At 40.0% G+C, this 10,629-nt stretch overlaps 1 long non-coding RNA gene across 1 annotated transcript in view; it reads left to right on the forward strand.

Moving 5' to 3' along the window:
• The window catches only part of LOC107183278, a 12,002-nt gene extending 6,037 nt beyond the window's left edge, over positions 1 to 5,965 (forward strand). Inside the window, exon 4 of the long non-coding RNA XR_001514064.1 lies at positions 5,776 to 5,965. This is a non-coding gene — a long non-coding RNA (uncharacterized LOC107183278). The remainder of the gene's footprint in view (positions 1 to 5,775) is intronic.
• The last annotated feature ends 4,664 nt before the right edge of the window (positions 5,966 to 10,629 follow it).

The following is a 10,629-nucleotide window of genomic DNA, read 5'->3' on the forward strand; positions in this document are numbered from 1 at the left end:
GGTGTGGTGCATATGAGGAAATGTCCCTCATTAAAGAGGAGCTCAGACACAAGGTGGGAGGATGGGTAAGACACAAGACAGGACCTCAGTAAGAACGCTCACAAGTGGGCCTTGTTCCTTGGGGCAGGCACCCTGCTGGGCAGTTCTGTGTCCAGCCCCTGATGTGGTATCTAGAGAACCTGATCCAAGAGGAGGGGACTGGACTAAACCCTTTGTCATGCTGTTAAAAGAATGTGAGACCATCCCAGGGCTGGGCATTAAGGAAGGGTAATGCCTTTTTGTTTAAAATATTCCTGAACCACAGGTCAGCAGGGGTGGGCAAACTTTTTGACTCCAGGGCCACAATGGGTTCTTAAACTGGACCGGAGGGCCGGAACAAAAGCATGGATGGAGTGTTTGTGTGAACTAATATAAATTCAAAGTAAACATCATTACATAAAAGGGTACGGTCTTTTTTTTTCAATAGTTTTATTCATTTCAAAAGGGCCGGTTCTGGCCCGCGGGCCATAGTTTGCCCACGGCTGGGTCAGAGTTTGGAAATTACTTTCTCAAGGCAGCTGTCCTGGGTGTAGGAGAGACCTGGCAGGAGACAGAGGATGATCTAAGCTGAAGCTGGAGATGTTTCAGGCCCAAGGTTAGGTCAAGAGCACAGGGGAACGTCGGCCCCTCAAATTGTTGCAATTAGAGCAGATCAGCAACCAGAAGTCACTCAGCAGACACAAGACATCTGGGAGAGGAAGGGCATTACCTCCAGGGCTCGTTATGGCAGGTTTGTGCTTCTAGTGGGGACTGGTGATGTCACTATAGAGTCTATCACAACCCTTTTGTAGAGTCAAGCCTGCAACCTCTTAGTGTAGATGAAAATCAAAAACACTCACACTTGTGGTTCTCATATCTGCCTAAAATCAGAGGGGTACTGGTTAGAAATGCAGACTCCTGATGTCACCCCAGAATTACAGGCATGCCAGGGAGCTCTGCTGCAGATGGTATGGAAACCTCATTCTGGTAAAGGGAAAACTCTTGAGACCAGGGCGAGGATACATCCCCAAACCCATGTGAGAGTGGCATTGACTTCCACACCAACACCTGGAAGGTAAAGTCTCTTGGCCATGGAGAAAGTTGCCTTTATTTTGAGCATCTTAAACACTTGTTTTATGGAAGAGGAAGTAATACAGGAACTCCATTGCTTTATATTTTTTAAAAAATTGAAAACTAATTTTGTTTTGCTTTGGGGTGAAATGAAGAGTAGTAATTGGACCTTTTGTTTTCTTGGTTTTGATGATCCATTTTTGTAAGAAAGTGAACACCAAGCAAAATACAAATGGATGTAGAAAATTCTGCCGAATTCAGCAGTATCCGTAAAAGTAAATACAACTCTAGAAACAGGAAAGTCCCCAGGGACACACGCCAGGCCTGCCCCAACCTCAGACACCCTTCAGGTAAAAAAAGTCCCACATTACAGAACTCAGCAAGAGCCAGCCATTATTTTGCCCAATCTCTGCTTTCATATCTTTCTCTAAAAACAGTTTTATTGAAATACAATTTACATATCAAACAATTCACACATTTAAAGTGCACAATTCAGTGGTTTTTGGAATATTATGCTAGTAACTATTTAAATTGTGGTAAATACATATTTAACATAAAATTTGCTATTTTAACTAGTTTTATGTATACAATATCAAAGAGAAGAGCACAATTGCTGGAGCCTATGGTAAGACTATGTTCAGTTTTGTAAGAAACTATCAAACTGTCTTCCAAAGTGGCTGAACCATTTTGCATTCCTACTAGTAATGAATGAGAGTTCCTATTGCTCCACGTCCTCCCCAGCATTTGGTGTCAGTATTCCAGATTTTGGCCATTCTAATAGTATGTAGTGGTATCTCATTGTTGTTTTGATTTGCATTTCCTGGATGGCATCTGATGAAGAGCATCTTTCATGTGCTTATTTGCATCTGTATATCTTCTTTGGAGAGGTATCTCATAAGGTCTTTAGCTGCTATGGGGTACAAACCCTCTGCTCCTTAGGAAGAAGATCTGTTTATATACTCTTTCCTTTGTTTTTGAGGTCCCTCCCAATGGTGGGTCACCATGCTGGGGGTGAGGTTTTGGCAAGATCAGTCTCTGCCTGTCCTACCCAGCTCTACAGGCCCCTTTGTCCTTTATTGTGGAGCAAGTGTTCAGCTAGTTCTCAGGTTCATTGCAGGGAATTTTTCCTTATGTAGTTGTTTTTGTTGTGTCTTGTGTATTTGTTGTGTTGTGGGAAAAGGTGAGTTCCAGTTCTTTCTATGTTGCCATCTTGAATTGCCTCTTATTGTTAAATTTTAAGAGTTTTTGTATAATTTGGATAGTAGTCCTTAATCATATTTTCTCCCAGTTTATGGCCTTTCTTTTTATTCTCCTGACAATGTCTTTCACAGAGTAAAATTTTTTATTTTAATAAAATCCAGCTTATTAGTTATTTCTTTCATAGATTGTGCCTTTAGTGTTGTATCTAAAAAGACTTCACCAAATTCTAGGTTATCTAGATTTTTTCTTATGTCATCTTCTAGGCATTTTATAGTTTAGCATTATACATTTAGGTCTGTGGTCCATTTTGAGATAGTTTTTGTGAAGGGTATAAAGTCTGTGTTTAGATTTCTTTTTTTGTATGTGGATGTTCAGTTGTTCCAACACCATTTGTTGAAAAGATTGTCATTTCTACATTGTATTGCCTTTGCTCCTTTTTCAAAGATCAGTTGACTATATTTACATTGGTCTATTTCTGGGCTCTCTAGTCTGCCCACTGATCTTTTTGTCTATTCTTTTGCAAATATCACACTGTCTTGATTACTATCTATAATAATAAAAACATAATATGCTAATTAGACCGGACGTCCTTCTGGACGTGCTTTCGGACGAAGCCGGGGCTGCGAGGGAAGCCCGGGTTCCGGGTGCTGGCAGCCAGGGGAAGGAAGGCCTACTCTTGCATGAATTTCGTGCATCAGGCCTCTAGTAACTTTACTTTCTTGGGATTGCATAGCATCAGTCCTCTGACTTTTTATTCCCTGTAAATACTGTGTTTAGGTCTTTTGTCTCTCCATTTAAACTTTAGAACCAGTTTGTCGATGTCCACAAAATTTTGTTTGGGATTGCATTCATTGATTGAGATAAGTAGAACTGACATCTTGACAATATTGAGTCTTTTATCCAAAAACATGAAACTTCTCTTCATTTATTTAGTTCTTCTTTGATTTCTTTCATCAGCATTTTGTAGTTTTCCTCACATAGATTTTGTGGATATTTTGTTAGATTCATACTTAACATATTATTTTTGCTACTACCTATGGCATTTTGAAAAATTTTTAATCCCACTTGTTCATTGCTGGTATGTAGGAAAGAAATTCTTTTGTATCCTGCAAAATTTAACGTTGTATCCTGCAATCTTGCTAAATTAGTTCCAGGAATTTTTTGTCCATTCAGATTTCCTACATGGATGATCATGTCATCTCCAATCAAAGACAATTTTATTTATCCCTTCCTTATCTGTTCAACACTTATTTATTTTTCTTATTGCATTAGTTGGGACTTACATATGATGATGAAAAGCAGTGGTGAGAGGGGACATTCTTGCCTTGTTCCTGATGTTAGTGAGAAAGCTTCAAGTTTCTATTTAATAAGTCTGATGTTAGCTGTAAGTTTTTTTGTAGCTGTCTTTATCAAGTTAAGGAACTTCTCTATTTTTAGTTTGCTGAGGGTTTTAAATCATGAATGGGTGTGGGATTTTGGCAAATGCTTTTTCTGCATCAATTGATATGATCGTATTATTTTATTTCTTTTTAGTCTATTGATGTAATGAAATTACATTAACTGATTTCATATGCCGAACTAGCCTTGAATACCTAGGATAAATCCAAATTGATTGTGGTGTATTTTTCTTTCTATACATTGTTGGATTTGATTTGCTAATACTTGTTTAAGATGTTTATATTTGTATTCATGAGAGATATTGGTCTGTAGTTTTTTCTTTTAGTGTCTATTTGATTTTGTTAATATGGTGATGTTGGCCTCATAGTATAAGTTAGGAAATATGTCCTCTGCTTCTGTATTTGGGAAGAGATAGTAGAGAATTTGTATGATTTCTATCCTAAATGTTTGATAGAAATCATCAGTGAGCCCTCCTGGGCCTCCTGGTTCTTTATTAAATATTGAATCAATTTTGTTAATAGATATAGGCCTATTCAGATTGACTGTTTCTTCTTGTGTGAATTCTGACAGATTGTGTCTTTCAAAGAATTGTTCCATTTCATGTAGACTATCAAATTTGTGGGCATAGAGTTATTTATAGTATTCTTTTATTATCCTTTTGATGCCCTTGAGATCTTTAGTTATGTCTCCTCTTTCATTTCTGATTGTTATTATTTATGATTTTAAGCAATATTGCTTATATCTAATTACTATTTTATTTTTTTAATATATTTTATTGATTTTTTACAGAGAAGAAGGGAGAGGGATAGAGAGTTAGAAGCATCGATGAGAGAGATCGATCAGCTGCCTCCTGCACTCCCCCCAGTGGAGATGTGCCCGCAACTAAGGTACATGCCCTTGACCAGAATCAAACCTGGAATCCCTCAGTCCACAGGCCGACGCTCTATCCACTGACCCAAACTGGTTTGGCTAATTATTATTTTAATTATTAGTAATTTTTGTGTCCTCTTCTTTTTTTCTTAGTCAACCTGGCCAGAGGCTAAATTATTTTATTGATATTTTCAAAGAACCAGCTTTTTGTTTTATTGATTTTCTCTTCTGATTTCTTGCTTTCAATTTCATTGCTTTATGCTCAAATTTGTATTTCTTTTCTTCTACTTACTTTGGATTTAATTGCTTTCCTTTTTCTAGATTCCTGAGAAGGAAGCTTAGGTGATTGATTTTACGTCTTTCTTCTTTTATAACATATGCATTCAAAGCTATAAATTTTCCTCAAAGCACTGCTTTTGCAGCATCCCACAGATCTCGGTAGGTTGTGTTTATAGAATCTGTAATGATTTCCCATCTTTCTTTTCTGTTATTGGTAGTTGCCTCACAAGCTGACCTCCTCTACTCCACTGACTTTCACCTCACCCGTCAGCCTCCTACCAGCAGTGTTACATCTTGGATCTTGTCATCCCTTAGACCTGTTTCACCTCTGGAATCTTCCTGTTGGCCTCTCCTGACCAGAACTTATTTAACTTCTACCTCTCCCACATGCTACACCCACTGAACTTGCTCTTCTTCCTGTTAGGAGTCCCTGTTCCTTTACCCCTCCCAATTCTCCCAGTCCTTTGTCACCCTCCTTTAAAGGTAATTACATGATTCCCTTCCCACTCAGAATTAGACACTGCAAATTAAAGACACTATGAGTTGATCATAGTTACATTTAAATTATAATGAGTTAAACTTGACTGTGGAATCCAAGTAGTACTGCTTCTGTTTTTTTACAAGTCTCATAATTTTATGCTATAAATAAGTAAAAATGAACAGTATAAATGAAAGGACTATTGATTGCTAGCACAATTACTCATTGAGAAGGATTTTCACTGCCAAGAACTCTGAATGGAAGTGGTTAAGTGCCTGTTGGTTGGTGAAGGAGTTTCAGGCTGAAGACCATATTGCCATGACAAACCACCAGAGAACTGTCAAAACTAATGGTAGTTTACAAAACATGGCAGGAATTCATGAAAGCAGGACAGGAGTGGATTCTATGAACAGCATCAAATGCCAAAGAAAATGATCTGATTAAAGAATATGCTAGAGGAGAGAACCAGGATGGCGACGTAAGGTATAGACCTCTGCGTGCTGCCTCCCACAACAACATTGAAACTACCAACTATAAGGCAAACAGCTATCATTCAGAACCATGGGAAAGCTGGCCCAGTGGAAGTTCTACAACTGGAAGGGAAGAAAGAAGCGCATTGAGATTGAGTAAGATATGCAGAGGCACCAAGAACAGAGGTACGGAGTCGTGCGCCAGGAGGGCTGCAACTGGATGCGTGTGTTTTTTCAATCAAAAGGGGTTACAAACTCTCGAATCCACTGAGCTTGTTTGGGGCGGGATTCTGACACCATTGCTTTTTGCTCCACCCTGGTGACTCCCTGAGACCCCACCCTACTCAATTTACATCACCGCCTAAGCTGTGCCAGAGGCACAAAAGGAACCACCGGCGCTTTTACAGCTTAACCCAACAAACTGCAGATTTCAACTCCTCGCACCTATAAGGGACACACTCAAGAAGCAGACTAAGGTTCGGAGGAAGCCGGAGCCGGACCCAGCTGGGCCAGTGATATGGAACCGCTGTACCAGCAAACACACAAGCAGGTCCACCAGATCCAGTCTCACATGGGATGCCGGGAGACAGCAGACAAGCAGTCTGTGCACTTAGTAGAAAACGAAACCCAAACAAGCATACCAGATATTCAGCCAGCTAGAAAGCCTGGAGATTTTGTCCAGCAAGGAGCCTCCCAACAAAAGACAGAATGCCAAACTTCGTGTTGACAAGTTAAAGTCTGATGTCCAGCACCTGCAGACAGCTCTCAGAAACTTCCAGCAGGAGAGACAGCAAGAGGAGATTCTGACTCGCACCTTTACCCCCAACGTGGGATGCGGCGCCCCCTGCGAGGCTGCAGTGCCCCCTGTGAGGCTGCAACGGCCTCTGTGAGGCTGCGACAGTCCCAGTGAGGCTGAAACGGTCCCAGTAAGGCTGAGATGGTCCCAGTGAGGCTGAGACAGTCCCTGTGAGGCTGAGACGGCCTCTGTGAGGCTGAGACGGCCCCAGTGAGGCTGAAACGGCCCCTGTGAGGCTGAGACGGCCCCTGTGAGGCTGAGACGGCCCCAGTGAGGCTGAGAGGTCCCTACCAGGCTGTGATGGCCCCTGGGAAGCCGGCGGAACCACGCCAGCCACCCAGACAGCTTCGTCGATGGCCCGCGAACCAGCGCGCAGCCCCAAGCACAACTATCACCCGAAGGGCACGAGGGGTGAGAGCAGCTGTAGTGTTGCTTTCTCCTCACTTTTGGTAACGAAATCCTCATTTTAAACATAAGACGTTACATATCTCCGTACCCTTTCTGAGTAGAGCGTGAACAAGTCGTGAGAGACCTTTCCGAGCACAGGGACACTTTGTGGATGGAAATAGCTACATTTTCCATGTGTATGACCTTTGACCCAGCAACAAAAAGCATACACCTATGGATGAGGACAGTGGGGGGGTAAGGGTAGAGGGTGGGGTGGGAACTGGGTGGAGGGAAGCTATTGGGGGAAAATAGGGGAACAACTGTAATAATTTGAACAATAAAGATTTATTTTAAAAAAAAGAATATGCTAGAGGAAATAAATTTTGAAGAAGTTGGCATCAAGGGTGGACATGGGCTGTGCTGGCTACTCCATCCAAGGCAATGGTGCTCCAACTTTAATTCTTTAAGCTGTAGAATTCTTTCTTCAAACTGAAACAAAAGCAGAACTATGATTAAAATAAAGTCAGGGATCTGGAGCCTTTTACCCAGTCCTACTGACTTTGGAAGGACTTCTTTAGAATGATCAATATGAGAGATAGTTTGAAAATCATTGGCCTGGGAAATTCACCCTCTCCTCACCCAACAACCATTGGTTGCTATCATAACTGGCCATCAAGTATGAGAATACTACTATTTATTAAAATATTTATACTGGCCAAAACCGGTTTGGCTCAGTGGATAGAGCGTCGGCCTGCGGACTGAAAGGTCCCAGGTTCGATTTCGGTCAAGGGCATGTACCTGGGTTGCTGGCACATCCCCAGTAGGAGATGTGCAGGAGGCAGCTGATCGATGTTTCTCTCTCATCGATGTTTCTAACTCTCTACATCTCTCCATTCCTCTCTGTAAAAAATCAATAAAATATATTTTAAAAAAATATATTTATACTGGACTACCTGAATATGTGTGGAGTTATAATATGCAATAAATAATAGAATCTGGGCACACATTTCTATTTGTGACTTTTTTCTAGGAAACATTCTCAAATTCTTATCTTTCAAAGTTACTATGTGCCATTGCTTTCCCCCCGCCCCCCCTTAACTCCAGCACCCAGATACCTAAGGTTAGGAGCTTTAATGTTATCCTCTTTAGTATCTCTATTAATTATTCATCTATTCCTTCAATAATTAATAACTAATTATACTAAAGGCCCAATGCACAAAATTTATGCAAGGGGCTCGGCCCTCACAACCTCAGCTTCATCCGGAAGGTCATCTGGAAGGACGTCCAGAAGGATGTCCAGAAGGTCGTTCAGCTGTCCAGTCTAATTATTATGCTTTTATTATTATAGATTTACATATGTATGCATATGGTAGGCAATTGGAAAACAAATTTGAATAAGGCATAATCTCTGCTTCCAAAAAACTTGGTGTCTAACAGAGATTAAAATCACTAGAAGTTTGCACAGAATGTTATGGGAGCTCAGAGAAAGGGCATCTTAATTTGCCTGATGATCATGAGCAGAAGTCAAGGAATACTTACCAGAGAAATGACAGTTGACAGAATTGTGAAGGTAAGATTAAGATAAAATAAAATTATTTGCAAGAGACATGGAGCAAAGACTAGATTGTGAAAAACTTTGGGCTTTTTCCTCTTGCATTTATATAACATTCTCAAACAGATAAAACTATAGAAATGGAGAACAGATAGATAATTGCTTGAGTTTAGGGCCAGGGCAACTGTAAGGGTGTAGCAAAAGGAAGTTTATTGGGGTGTTAGAACTCTTCTGTATCCTGCCTGTGGTGGTGGTCACACAAATCTATTCCTGTGTTAAAATTCATAGTCCCCTTCCAAAGATTAAACTTAATGTCTGATCAAAAATTTATAACTGTTTTTGCAAAAATCATAACTAACTGGTTCAAGGTCAACCATTCAAAGCACTGGGGGAAGGGAGTAATGAAACAATGTTCTTTTTCTTTTTTTTGCTACAGTGACTTGTCAGTTTTCTAAACTATTCATTATATCATTAGTTTACAAAATATTGCCACATTTTAGTATTTACATTCCTTTTTAATTGCTCTCACAATAATGATGTATTAGAAAGTTTGACACCCATTTAAAAATAAAACTGGTAAAGTTTTATCTTTCTATACCTTATAACCTTTTGCAAAATAATATTCTAAAATGCAGACTTTTAAAGGAATAACTATAAATACTTTATATTTTCTAGAATTGTTATAGAGTGAGTTATCAGTAACTTTCAAATGCAGTCTGTTAGCTGAATATTTTAATAAACTATAGTACAGTTATAAAAAAAATAATTGGATTTTTTAATACCAATAAAAATTTTTTAACTGAAAATTTCAAAAAATAACATTTAAAATAAGTATAAAAATATCTGTTGACTGTCATCTTTTGCAGTAGTTCTGTTCTATAAAGTCACTGTAAACACTGCATTATTGCTTCTGGGGGAAATAAAGCCTTAGATTCCTTTGAGTCTCTGGTTACATTTTCATTAACAAATCAGTGTTATGCCCAGATTTCAAGATCCCCAAGAAAACCACACCAGGGAGCCAGTCCGATGCAAAAGCAGAAGGTCCTTTATTGAGCTAGCTAACTCGACCCCGCCCTCCGGCCGGCCCAGCGATCGGAGGCGGAGTGCCACCCGTGAGAAAATCAGGGCCTTTAATAGGGGGGGGTGGAGTGAGGGGAGGGGAGCTGACTGTGGACCTGCCGATTGGCCAGGCGCAAGTCGGGTCTCGTTACACAGGATGTGGTCATCTCTATGGCGCGCATGTTCCTTGATTGTCATTGGTTAGTTTAAAGAAATCCCGGCTTCCGGGAAGAAGGTACTTTCCTGAGCACATGGTGACTGCTCCAACATGGTGGATCCAGGGTAAGACGGAGGGCATAGCCCTCGCCCTTTCAATCAGTACTTAGCCTGTTTTATGTGTGTTTCTTTTTAAAGACATCTTTAATATATATTGTTGTTTCATTAACATTGAACTCACAGCCAACAGCTCTATCACTTGTGTCTGAAAGAAGCTCATCTAACACACAGATTTTCTCCACAGCACAGCCTCATACTTAGGAACATCAGACAATACTCAGAACTAAGTGACAAAATTATCCCTTCATCCCACCCCTCCCCCCACCAAAACAAACACAACAACACAAAAGTGTGGGAAATGTGGCACTAAATTGACTTTGAAAATGAAAGAAAGAAAGAAAGAAAGGAAAGAAAAGAAAGATAAGAAAGAAAGGAAAGAAAGAAAGAAAGAAAGAAAGAAAGAAAGAAAGAAAGAAAGAAAGAAAGACACTTATTTACAGAGTTAAAACAAACATCATCTTGTTTGACCTCAGCTGGGAATGTTGGGTAACTCAAAATTTTTGCCACTCTCCACATTGACCACAAATGACCATGAAAACACCGCATCAGCAAGTAGGCATATTTGCAAATTACAGAATCCACTAATAATGTGACTTGACTGTTCCTGGGACAAGATCTAACAGAAGATGTTCAAGACCTCTTCATAGACACTGTCAAACATCACTGAGAGGAGGAAGAGAAAAGTTCTAAATAAATAGAGGGACACACCATGTTTTTTATTGAAAGGGTCAATATTATAAAAATGTCAGTTCTCCCCAAAGTAACAAGATGCAAT

Source organism: Myotis davidii, unplaced genomic scaffold, assembly GCF_000327345.1.
Source record: "Myotis davidii unplaced genomic scaffold, ASM32734v1 scaffold701, whole genome shotgun sequence".
Classification (NCBI taxonomy): domain Eukaryota; kingdom Metazoa; phylum Chordata; class Mammalia; order Chiroptera; family Vespertilionidae; genus Myotis; species Myotis davidii.